We start from the raw sequence: 13,789 nt of genomic DNA, 5'->3' as shown, positions 1-13,789 counted from the left end.
ACCACCAAGAATACAGAACGCAGGCTGGGTGTTGGTGGCGCACGCCTTTAATCCCAGCACTCGGGAGGCAGAGGCAGGCAGATCTCTGAGTTCGAGGCCAGGCTGGACCAACAGACTCCAAAACAATACAGAGAAACCCTGTCTCGTAAAACCAAAAAAAAAAAAAAAAAATATATATATATATATATATATACACATATATATATATATAGAACAAAATAAAATCACCACATCTGAAGATAGTTTTACGAACGGGATCTCATGATAATGGGATACCAGTAGAAGTAAACACTGTATTTGTTCATCTCTTTCACCTAGAATGAGACACCAATATTGATATAGCTGAAATGTGCTGCTGCTTTTTTAAACCAATGATGCACGTTTCTGGCTAGTCACTTATATACATATATGTTGACTTAAGAAAATTAGTATCTTATTTCCGTAGATCTTATACTTCCCCCAAGTTTCTACATTTTTCTCCTTTTCTAATTAACTTTGTGGATTTCAAACTTGTAATAACTACATATCTAATTGCATTTTACTGGGATGTACACTACAGTTGGGTTTGGTGTTTTGGGGTTTTTTTGTTTTCTGTTTTGTAGCATGATTGGAACCCCTGCAGTCACTTACCTTGAATTAGAATGCAGTTGATGAATTCCAGAGGTCTATGCGCGCGCACACGCACCCCACCTGAGAATCTCAACTCACTTCATACCCTGAAGCATCATTCCCTGGTGTAGAAATGAAAGAACTAAAGATAAGAAATCTGCACACTCACAGGTATTTAAGGGTTCTTTTTTTTTTTTTTTTGCTGCTGTTTTGTTGGTAGTTATTAGTTTCTGTTGGACTCCAGGTGCAGAGTTTCATTAATCATGCTCGATCCATCTTGACAAGGTTTCCCCCATTTAAGCATTTATTCCAATTTAGCTCCACCTCCCCTCTCCCACTTAGGTGGCTGTTGTAAGGCTCTGATGGTACTTTCCCTTCATACATGCATCTTATAAGACATTTTGTCATCAACATCATCATCCTTTAGTTTTAAAAGAAACCAAGACATCTATTCCTTTAGCTTTTAAATCTTTCGAATTGTATCTTGTACTCCTTTAAAATTAAAAACAAAAAAAGTAATACTTCCTTAAATATTATCGGTGTTGGAAATAAGTTAACTCTATGGTAGAATTCTCCAGCACATCTCACTTGAATATCCCTCTCTCTCTCAGTCCCAGTTTCCCTTCTTCCTTCCATGACTCGCAATTCTCTTACAGTTCTTTCATCTTCCAGGATGTTGCCAAAAATCCAACGAAAATTGTACAGAATATTTATGGGGATGCTAATACATTGATAGAGCCAGGAAATTTCAAAATAATTTTTTTCTTTTTCTTTTCCTATCCCAGTTAACTTTCTTTTTTAATTTTAGAAGTACTCTTATTTACCTACCAATCCCCCATTCTCTCGCCCTCCCATCCTCCCATGCTCCCCACCGACTCCCCAACCCACCCTCCACCCACTCCCCAGGTATAATGAGGCCCTCCATGGGGGACCATCAAAGCCCATCACATCATTTAGGGGAGGGCTCAGGCCCTCCTTCCCATATCTGGGCTGAAACAGTATCCCGCCATAGGGAATGGGCTCCCAAAGACCATATGATATGTGCTCTAGGGATAAACACTGGCTCCACTGTTAGAGGTCCCATAGACTGCCTTGGCCTCCTAGCTGGCACCCGCATTCAGAGGGCTTTGTTCAGGCCAGTGCTGGTTCCCCAGCTTTACAACAAGGATCTCTGTGCTCTCATTAGGTCAGGTCAACTGTTTCTACGGGTTTCTCCAGCACACAGTCTTGGCTCCTTTGCTCATCCCTCCTCCCTCTCCGAAACTGGATTGAGACCTGTGATCTATTCCTGTTGGTTAACTTGACTACATCTGGAATTAACAACTAAAACCCAAATGGCTAGGCGTACCCCACTACGAGGGATTTTTTTTCCTAATTAAATCATTTGAAATGGCAAGACCCACTTCTAATCTGGATCTCTGAGGCGAAAGTATCCACTTTCTGGTGGCAGCCGACGTAGGATGTGGGAGAAGGAAGCTTGCTCTTTGCCTGCTCCTTCTCATTCTTGCTGGCAAGTCCATCCCTTGCTGGCATTAGAGCTTACTTCCTCAGGATTCTGGCATATACTGAAGACCGGCTGAGACATTCAGCCTTGCGGATTGAACCTTTCATTGGTAGACAGTCATTGTTGGACTAGCAGGACCACAGCCTTCAAGCCATTCTAATAAATCCCATGTATTTTATATGTGTGTGTGTGTGTGTTTGTGTATTCATATATATTCATTCTATAAGTTTCATTCACCTAGACAATGAGACCCTTTTGTTTTTACTATGGCTACCACTGTTTCTTCCACAAACTGTGCATCCTATTACTAACTACAGGATCACCACGTATTAGTGAGCTGAAAACTGGACTCAATATGACAACCTTTAGATCAAATACAAAATGTTAGTACATATTTGTTACCATGATTTTCCACGATGGCAAAAATTTAGTATCCAGTTCCTACTATTATGGGTATAAAATATGACGCAGAATTTGCTTTTGAAGGCAGATTCCTGAAGATACACACAGTCTGTTTGATCCACTCTGGGAAAAACCTGTTCACTGAAGTCTGCAGAATCAAGGAAGTACCATTTGGAAGATACTTCATAGAAGCATAAATGGTCAGACTAGAACATGAACATAAACCTAATTTAGCCATAACTTGGATACTTATACTGTCTAATGCCATGAGTCAAAATTTGCAAGGTTATAAAAATATCACAACAAAATAGACACAATATGGAAACAAATACTGGTCCACAGACTCACAGAGGTCATCTCTGGGTCACCTATGTGCTGCAGAATATTATGGTTTGCTTCCCTGCTGCCCCGAGGTACACATTAACTTCTACTAAAACGAATTTCTGAGATTCCCTCGGGAACGAATCTGAACAATTTCCCACTCTTTCTTCGCTTTCAGTGTGCTGACATTAATTAATACCTAATTCCTGAAGTGTGTTCACATTGCAATAATAGGCAAAAAAAGGCGTGATTTTGGAGCAGACTGAGCACACAGTCTCCTGGCACAGTTCCACAGGACAGGGCATCTCTCACCTGCTGCTCTGAGGACCAGGACCTTCCTCGGGCCAGTTCAGAATCCTCATTTGGCCCAAAAATCTTAACAGAGAGCAGGAAATGCCTTGGTTCAGTAAATGTAACAAGCACTTGGTATAAAACTGAGGCCATCCTGAGTAGCTCACCAAAATCTATGTAGAAGAAACTGGTCTAATTGGCATGCATGATGGCTGAGCAAGTACCCAAAGCAACTAAATTCCACAATCTGGCATTGTTACTTTAAATTTAGACATTTATTCATGTATCCATGTTCCAATAGCTGACCTGCAGCATCCATACTTAAGTGAAAGTTAGCTTCATGAAGACAACATCATGTTAATTAGGTCACATTTGGAAGGAAAGCATAGGGAAGACATAAGAGAGGGATTGGTGTGTTATGCTCCCGTCCAAGGTGGGAATTATCTCCTTGGTCAGAGCTGTGAGTTCCTGTGTTGTTTCAGAACTCCACTAAGAAATGTGTAGTTTGGTTTGCTTTTAATCAGATATATTACAGAGCCTTCTTTTACAAAATGTTTAATTTTAGAAAAAAAATTGAGAGAGGCAGTAAAATAAATTAACAGTAAGCACAAAGGGAAGATAATAAAAACTTGTGCTTTTAAAAAGTAAACAGTGTATGTTCCTCACTTGGAACCCTCATACTCGTGAGAGTTCTCAAAACCTATTTTTCCTCTCCACTCAAAGAGGAAAAAATAAGCAGTGTGACTCTTGAAATTAGTAAAAAAAATGTACACAGGAACATAAACAACACCCTAGCAAAACAAAACAAGAAGCATGGGTTTATAGGCTGCCCCATTTATGAAAAATGAAAGATATAACTGGACAAAATAGGAGTAGACAGTTCTTAGAAATATGCACAAACCCAAAGATACATAATAAACATGTCTGGGTTATTTTGTTGAAACGAAAACAGGTAGGGTAAATGAGGATGGAGTATGACTAAAAAACAAACTAGGGAAGAGCTTTCATGGGACCAAAAAGTGGCCAGCCATGAACTGAAGAATGGCCTAGCTTAATTCTGTATCTGGAGTTTTCAATGATGCACTAATATTTTAAGAACTGTGTAAAAAACAAATATGTCATGTATTCTCTTCTATGTAGATGTTGGTTTTCAAGCCTTTGATAGGTGAGCTACTATCTGAATAACCAAAGAGATTAGGTAAGACACTGGGGGTAGAAGGAGAGGGTCTTCCAAGGAAGGAGAAATTGAATACACAGTTATAGAAAATCTGGGGGGAGACTGGAAATGGAGAATTAGATGGACAGCAGGAAGGAAGAGGGGATTAAATGAGGGAAAATGGGGAGGGACAGCTAACACCAAGGGCCATTTGAAAAGGATCATATGGAAACCTATGACAGTAGGAGATTTTTAAAATATATACATATATGAGAAATGCAAATGAAGTATCAAAAGCCACACCGACAAAGCCCTAACTAGACATCTCTTACCACCAAACAAAGCCTCCAGTATGAGAACGGTTCATGTCTAATTGAGTTATTGGCCAAAGGGGGCTGCATGGAAACCCTTAAGCAATACTAGGTGTCGCCAGGTGCTAGTGGTTGCTGTCCACAAACTAATAGTAAGGTCCTATTGCTGATGACAACACATCACATTGAACGAAAGAAGTCGACTTGGTGCCCACCTGGAGCCTCCACCCCCACTGACTAGTGTCCATGGTACTGAAGTTATTCTGCACACTACCAGAGGAAAAAGGTAAACATAAACCCCGCTATAAACCTTTTGATCTACAACGGTGACCTGTCGACATGATGCGATGTATGTCAGTGATGCAAACATTCGAGTAACCAGCTACTATCTGGCTGGATTTAAGGCCCACTCCATGAGATGGAATGTAACCCGAATAATAAAAACCCATAGACAGATATTGAGGCTCAAGCTGAAGATCAGAGAAGCAAAACAGCCAAGTCACTAGAGAGCTCTCACCTCTACCAATGCTCAGACCAAAGCGGCCATTCACTGAACCTCAGATTGCGTCTCCAGACTGCGCTTCTCTCCACCAGACCTCAGAATCCTTGACTGCTTTCTGAGACTACATTGAACTCCTTATGTACTCTCTAGTGCTGGGATTAAAGGTGTGAGCTCTATTTCTGTTTTAGGCTTATTCACTCTAATGTAACCCTGGGTAGCCTTGAACTCACAGAGATCCATCTGCCTCTGTCTCCTGAGTCCCGAGATTAAAGGTGTGTGCCACTACTGCCAAGCTTCTAGAGCTGACTAGTGTAGCTGACTTTGCATTCTAACCCTCCAGGCCATCTTTATTAAATTATAAATAATGTATCATCACAATGCAACCCATGTCTGACACTGCTCAGGTGGCCAAGAACTTATGACTAAATAGGCCAGAGGTCTAGGGAATAATCAAATGCTAATGTTCTGCTAAAGGAACACAGCAACAAAATGACTCTTAGCGGCATTCTGCTATGCTCATAGATCAGTGCCTCAACTCAGGCATCATCAGAGAAACTTTCTCCTGCAGTAGACAGGAACCAATACAGAAACCCACAACTGAAAAATGTTCAGAGAGTAAGAAACCTTGGAACACTCCGCCCTAAATGCAATCCACCCTCAAATCTCTCCCCCTTGGGGCTCTGGAACTCTGCAGAAGAGGCAGAAAAATTCTAAGAGACAGAGGGGATGGATGATACCAAGGGAACAGTGTCTTCAAGACACAATAGGACTGATGCACACATGAACTCACAGAGACTGTGTCAGTGTGCACAAGTTCAAAGAGGGTGGGCAGGAGGGGTGGGAGGTCGGGGTTGGGAGAGGGGGGGCAGTACTAGGAGAGAAAGTGGACTTAAGTTCCCATCCCTAACCAAGAAACTAACTCCAATTAACAACCTCTCAAAAAAGGAAAACTCCATTTCTCAAAGGGAGTCTCATTGACTCACACTTAAGCCGCGTGCCCGGCAGTAGATAACCAACACAAAAATAAATGTATTTTTGGAGGTTTTTGTTTATTTCATGTTGCTTTGGTTGGGCCATTTTCTATTTTAACCTTACTGGTCTTTTACTTGTTTATGATGGCTTCAAATTTTAAGTTTTATAGGTTGGAGTTTTGTTTTGGTGTGTGTGTATGTATTTCTCTAACTCTAAGTTTTTTTCTTTTGTTTGTTCATTTTGTTTTACTCTTGCTTGTTTTTTGTTTTCTTAAGACAGAGAGAATAAAGGCTTTTTGAACTGGAAGGTTGGGAAGATAGAAAACAATGATCAGAATATATTGTATAAAACCAATTTATCTTCAATTAAAAGAAGGAGAAGAAATTGTCTTGTTTTGCTTTTTGTTCTTTGGACATAGGGTTTACCTGTGTAGCCCTGACCATCCTGGAACTCTCTCTCTCTGTAGACTCAGGTGGCCTGGAACTCAGATCTGCCTGTCTCTGCCTCCTGAGTACAAGGATTAAAGTCACATGCCACCACTGCCAGGCAAGAGAAAGTATTTTGAGCTGAGTAGACAGCCTAGACTTGACTCCTGCTTTGTACCTTATAACATCTTGAAGGAAATGTGCAAATGCCACCACCAACTGTCATGTGTGTCTATAACTGCCATTGCATAACATAGGACAGAAATTTACAAAACGGGCCTGTGGTGTGCATTGTTCATCAGGTGTGAGAAAGTCGCTAAAAAGAAGATGAGCAGTGATTATGTCTTTCTTTTAGCCCTTCAGCTTATCACCGTCTATTAAACTTAATACGTAGTTAGACAAAGGCAAAACTACCTTCTACAGACTATTACTTACCTACCATGTGATGTGGAATCGCTGGTCAGAATATAGATATTAAATAAATGCATCAAAACTAATGTTTTCTTGCTGTCTACCCTTTAGCCTGCACTCTGTAGGGTGAGTGCCCATATTCATAGAGACTGCAATAGCCTGGCATTATGAACAACTTGCCCAGAGGAGAAAATGGTAATACTACTAAAGCAAGGCTTTGCAGCGATGGAAATAAAGTCTCCTACAAATTAATTTTTATAAAATAACTAAGGGCTGGAGAGATTGCTCAGTGGTTATGGGTGCCTATGGGACCTCTTTGGCGAAGAACTCAGTTAGATGCAACCCATTTGCTGGCATTGGAAATTCATTTGGTGGTGTAAGGAGTCCAGTCCACTGAACAACCTCCCAAGCCCTTACCAAAATGTTTTTAATAAAAAGTTGATTGGCTGATTGACTTATTTATGTAGTATATATGCGTATGTGATTTATTTATGGTGTGTGTGTGTGTGTGTGTGTGTGTGTGTGTGTGTGTGTGTGTGTGTGTGTGTGCGCGCGCGCGCGTGTCTGACTGCCTGGCTGTATATTCATGTGCTCTTGAGAACACCTGTAGAGGTCAGAACCTGTGAGAGTCCGTTGTTGTTTTCTTTCCACTATGAAGTATCTGGAGATCAAACTAAGGTTACCAAGTTTGGTAGCAAGTTCACTTACCTATTGACCCATCTTGTTGGTCCTTAATGTTTTTAAATTGATTACATAATTGGGCTTTATAAAGATTTAAGAGAAGTCAATAGTGCAGACAAAACAATTTCTGGACACTGAATTGCACTGGAAAGAGAAAGCTCTGTGTTTTATCCATTTAACCTGAGGTGACTTCTATTTTCTCAGGGGTCGTAATGTTGGAACTATCTTACACTTGGTGTATTTCACCAAGTGGATCCATACAGCATCCTGGATATCACACAACTCTTGCTCAAGAGGAAGACACAAATCTAAATATACTTTTTAAAATTAAAAAAAACCTAGATGAACTCTTTGAAGCTTTTCATTTGAAACTGACTACAAAGAAGGAAATTCCAATTTCATGTAATTAGAAGTAATTTTAATTGTATGAACTGCAGCCCACATTTCTTTGACAATGATGGATAATGGCCTTCTCTTTATGTTGTGTTGGAAAACTGTAATGGCAAATGATTTTTAAACCCAATGAGCTGGAATTCTGCAGCTCTTTTCACACTCTGATCACAGAATAGCAATGTGGCAGGGGGGGTTATAATTGTGGTGTAAACACAGACTCATAAATGTATGCTTTCAAATGAAGTTAATGCTCCATCATGATAAACCCATCCTCTTGAGAAGTCCAATTGCTTACATGCTACATCTGCTTAATTTTCAATATATAGGTTTTCCTCTGAAAGGGAGTTTGGGACTGGGGAATCTCCATAGGTATGTATTCACAAGCACTGTTTCGGTTCATAAAACCCCCACCCCCAGCCGGGGAAGCAGGTAGATCCTTCAGGACTTCACTCATCCTCCTCTCTTCCAAATTCAATACTCCAATCTCATTCCAGCTTTTGTAGCAGACCACCTGATGCAGCCTCCCCTCCCTGTCTGCTCCCCTCTTCTTAATAACAGCACAAAGACTGAAAGTAAACTTTGGGGAGAATCAAAATTCAAAAGCTCCCATTTTCTTGACTCTCATTTTTAGCATTGCCCAGTGGCAGGGATGCCACACCCAGGATGAACTGAAGAAGTCATCTGTGCAGTTAAATGCCCAGCCCGTATTTGATAAAATTAACGCTCAAAGATTAGAAGCTTTAGAGAATTAACATTTCATTTCAATAATAGTTTGCATTCTTCCATCTTTAAAGAGAGCTTGTAAAATAATTCACATAATGTAAAGGATTGTTTCTTAACTACCTCATTATGTGACTAATTTTATACAACATTATACATTGAGATTCCATTTTAATAAAATATACATGCATGCATATTATTATGCATATATGTGCACATACTTGTGCACAAATTAATCAGAATAAAAAAATCATTGTTCCTTTGGGTGGAAGGAATAGTCATTACTTTTTCTGAATTATTTACAATGGCTATGTAAAACTTTTATAGAAAAGCCATTTCAATTTTTTTAAAATCATACTAAAGGCAAATATTCAAGTAGTCATTAAACTGTAACCTTTAACACTCTCTAGCTCCCCCACATGTTTTTCTTACTAATGAGCCAGGCCTATTGGTACTGACTCCGAGAAAAATGTATTTCAGTAGATATCCTTTTCCAGAACCAGGATGAAGGCAGGCAGGGACAAAAGCACTCCAAGAGACTCAAGATTCAAAAGCTCAAATTTCCTTGCTTCTGACTTTTAGTGTTACCCAGCCCTAGGGAGGACACCACACCCAGACAGAGCTGACAGACTGGAGAAGCCATCTGTGCAGAAAATGCATCGCCTGTGTCTGGTGAGATGAAAACAGCTGACGAAATCTGTGCTTAAATAAATCAGGAAGATGGTAACCGAAAGGCAGATGTTTACAATCTTCCAGCACAGTTGTATAAACATAATCTCTCAGGGAAACAATGCCTGCTCACACACAATCAAATCAAAACTTTGAGAGCAGTCTGCTGAACATCTACTGTGCATCAGGTCTCGGCTTCCCGAGTCTGTTTTCGTATTTATTCCTCACCAAACAAACAAACAAAAAAGCTTAACAAGCTATCATTTTCATTTTATAGATTGGAAAACAGTAGCTCTGAGATGTTCGGTGACTCACATAGAGTTAGACACCAAACCTGTAACACCATCTTCCCTGGTGGTTCTGTTGCAAGCTTACATATACGTCCCCTTCTGCAAAACCGCTGCAGCTTCCAAACCAGCAAAATCACAGCATTACTAAAATGAAACAGGTAGGTGGAGAAATGTGTTCTAGAATCCCACACGGGTGCATCGCATTGAATTATCCTGTAATTGCCTGGAAGAAGGGAAGAAATCCTTCCTAGTCCGTGCAATAAAGTGTAGTGCTGTTTTTAAAAGTAAATTGGATGAAAGTTAACAAAAAATGATGAGCACTATGTGAATTAAAATAATTTCATTCTTAATGAGTAAGGAAAGTTATGCTAATGATGCAAGAGAACTATTTTAGTTGGAAATCACTAACAAACTATTTTTCTTTCAGATAATCCAGCGTAACACCCCACCTCCTCAACACAGGAAAAAAAAATTCTACCTTGGCTGATGTTTCTACTGAAGATATTACACCTAAATGTCCATACTGTCATTCTTACTCTGAATTACTGTTTCTCACTACAGGAGCTCAAGGTCCCAATTTTTTTTTCTACCTTGGCCTACCATCTATGACCTTTCAAGTCTCCCTGAAATCAAATTTCCAAATCCTGTTTTCCTTTTACAGAGCATCTCCTAATACTTCTAATGTGATTTAGACTGACAGGCCTGAGCTACAATTTTCAATAACATATCTGCAGATGAAAAGAAGGCTCGTTGGGGGCTGGGGGCACTCCAGTAGGTTTCCAACTGGAAATCCCAGGGTCCAAAGGGCCCTTCCCCATCACTGGATGCTCCAGTTGCTGACCAGATGGAAGCAGATGAGTCATAATAGCTAATGTTCTTAGATTACTCACTATGGGGAAGGCTCCTTGTCAGGTGATTTTGTAGGATTTCGTAGGTCTTACTTAAATGACACGTCTATATATTTTTGCATTTGATGTCTCCTAAATAAATATTTGGGACCAAAATGGGACTTGATTCTAAATTCTCATCCATTACAAACTTATTCAAAGTCTTTCCAAATGTGAGTTTGCATTTCCGATGTGATAGCTGTACTCCTTGGGTTGGGTCACATACAGTTCTAAAAAAAGAAAAAAAATTCTCTTTTAGGAAAGATAGTTGGGAAACTATGTGCTCTGCCTGATGAATCCATTAAGAATGGTAGATTAAACTCGATTGAATGTTGAAAAAGGATGATTCTAGGCATAGTCAACTCAAAAAAAGTCAAACTTGGGCAAATACAGCATAACATCAAATATAGAAATACAGTATGGATGCAGATTCAAAAGCTTCAACCATCTGATTCAGTGGGTTAATAAAGATAAAAGCTAGAAAAAGAGATACAGCTGCCAATCAGTAATCCATTAATTGATACAGATAAGGATCACCCATCAGTGTTGAAATCACTACATGGGGAGACTGCTGGGAAATAGAAGTCTGGCATTATTTACAGTACAGAATCCTCTCATAGAACACTATTAATCTGCAAAGGAGAAATAGTACCTCATGAAATGTCGCACAAGCCAACTTACCCAAGGCAAGTTGTGCGTCCAGACATGATGAACTGAGAAGCAAACCATACCACCTATGCAGTATTCTTAATAAAATATTTGTAATTAAGATCACTAGGAAATGATCAAAATATCTGGGTAATTGTTGTGATATACTATGTATGATTTATTAAAGCTTACCTGAGGGCCAGGATATGGTGGCACACACCTTTAATCCCAGCACTCAGGAGATAGAGGCAGGTGGATCTCTGCGAGTTCGAGACCAACCTGGTCTACAAGAGCTAGTTCCAGGACAACCTCCAAAGCCACAGAGAAACCCTGTCTAGAAAAAACAAACAAACAAGTTTGCCTGAGGATTCAGAAAGCAAAGCCAGTCACAAGCTACAGAGATCAGGCAGTACACACCTTTAATCCCAGGACTCAGGATTAATAAGTAGATGAATCTCTGTTAGTCCAAGGCCACACTGACTGCACAAAACTGATCCAGTCCTGAAAGAAACTGCTCACACAAAGGTGATCACAACACCTGGGCTCACACGCCTTTAATCCTAGCATTAGGGAGGTATTTAAGATAGGAGCAGGGTCTCAGACCTGGCATTCATTTTTCAGCCACATTGGGGATATGTTGGCATTCTGAGAATAGTCTCTAGCCACACTGAGGAGAGCATAGAGTCTGAGTGAATCTGAGGAGCAGCAAAGTTGGGAGCAGTTTGAGGATTGCCCCTTTGGTCTAAGCTGAGGTAGAGGTCAGAGCTAATGGCCAGCTGTTTTGCTTTTTCTGATCTTCAGCTTGAAGATTCAACCCCAATACCTGCCTTTGGGGTTTTCTATTTATCACGATACAGGTGATAAACATTCTTTCAAGGCAACTAGACTAAACTCTTCAAAATGCTCTTGTCATAAATCACGTGAAAAAAAAAGTTCTGAAGGCTGAAAATATGTAACAACCAGCTGCAATACAAGAACATCAATTGAGGTTTTCTTAAGCTATAATTTGGGAAACCGCTTGTAATTTGGGGGGAACATTTGAAGGATATTTTAGCAATTAAAAAATTTAGCTTGTACCCTGTCAGATATTATTAGCCACCGTAACACTTTTTGTGTGAAATCTTGTCATACTGTTTCCTTTTGTTTTGCTTTGCTTTGTGCGTTCATTGGTTGTTTTGTTTTTCTGCTCGAGGTCTTATTGTTTATTTTATCTTGAGAAAGGGTCTCAGCGTGTATCCCAAGATGGTCTCCAACTGTCAATCCTGTCCCTCAGCTTTCCTGAGCTTTGGATGCAGCACTATGCCTGGCTGCATCGCACTTTAAAATTCCTAGGAATGAAAATGGCATTGTGGAACTGTAAGAAAACATCTTTATCTTCAGGCAGTAAGTACTAAATTATAGTGGCATAAAGGCAAGATTCTCTGGTTTCTTTCTGGTGGCTGAAGAAGTGAAGGGAATCAGAAGCTCTCCGCTCTGAACATGGTCGATGGTGAGAGAGGATAGAAAGAAAATGTTATGAAGTATTAGAAATTTGTGCATCCAAATGAAGGCAAAGAAGGGGTTCAGTATGGCAATATTGGAACATTTCTGAAGACCTAAAGTTTTTGTTTTGTTTTGTTTTTTCAGGACAAAAGATTGGGAAAAACAAGATACATGCAAACGTGCCACTACACAAAATAGTCCTAGCAATCGCGACTTCAGAGTCAACATCCCACATCAGAGGGATGTTCACCAAAGGAAACTGACCCACAGTGTTGAGAAGTCCAGGTGGGGTGACTGTAGATTAACCAGTCAGCCTTAGCAAGCTTTATTGTGGTGCATTTTTATCACCTTAATCCTCTCTCTCCATCTCTTCTTAATTGCCTGAGTGAAAATGCTAACTTCCCTATCCAAGCACAAAAGCAAACTTTGGAGCCCGTGGAATCTGTCACCAAAGGAATCATGAACTGATAGGTGCTTGGATTTGTTATGTTTATGTATGCCTTTGAAGAAAAAAAATATTTGCCTTTTGAAACAAGATCCTTTCAGTTCGAGGGAAAACAAAGCTGATCCTACGAGTCTGGTTGTGGAGTGTGGGGCTGAAATAAATACACACTTTGGAATCTTAAAAAGCAACCTGCAAGAAATTTGAGTTTTCAAATATTGCACAACTCTCAGCTGCCTGGATTTCAGCATAAAGAAAACATTTACATCTTCACTAGAAGACATAACCTGACCTTGGGTGCCATAGGCAGCATTTCTGCTGAACCGAAGGACAACAGGCCTTCACCTCAACTGTCAATTGTAAGGTTGGGATCCACAACATGACCCTTCGCTGATGAAAAAGCAACACCTCCTTTTCGCCGTGTAAACGAACCTTAAATATGAAGGTCAAAGACAGCCAGAGGTGGTCAATACCAGAGAACTGAATCCTCTTAGCAGCAGGCTTGTCTTTAAAAAGCCCCATCAGGTGCTTTCCGGACGACATAAAACACTCTGCTTTCTAAGGTGATGCTGATAACGCTGTCAATCATCGTGGTGTCTAGACGACACCGTGCAGTTTTTAAAAGCACCTTGCAATTTTTGAAGGTTGAGTTTGTTTCTCCATTAAACTGCTC

The 13,789-nt window shown here is 40.1% G+C and overlaps 1 long non-coding RNA gene across 2 annotated transcripts in view; it reads right to left on the bottom strand.

Annotated features, from left to right (window-relative positions):
* LOC110343363 overlaps positions 1 to 13,789 on the bottom strand; it is a 65,381-nt gene that overhangs the window by 14,610 nt on the left and 36,982 nt on the right. For both annotated transcript variants that reach the window (XR_005869574.1, XR_005869575.1), the window contains exon 2: positions 631 to 731. This is a non-coding gene — a long non-coding RNA (uncharacterized LOC110343363). The remainder of the gene's footprint in view (positions 1 to 630; positions 732 to 13,789) is intronic.

This window comes from Mesocricetus auratus, unplaced genomic scaffold, assembly GCF_017639785.1.
Source record: "Mesocricetus auratus isolate SY011 unplaced genomic scaffold, BCM_Maur_2.0 Super-Scaffold_100018, whole genome shotgun sequence".
In the NCBI taxonomy this organism is placed as follows: domain Eukaryota; kingdom Metazoa; phylum Chordata; class Mammalia; order Rodentia; family Cricetidae; genus Mesocricetus; species Mesocricetus auratus.
This window is presented reverse-complemented; position numbering and strand designations above follow the sequence as displayed.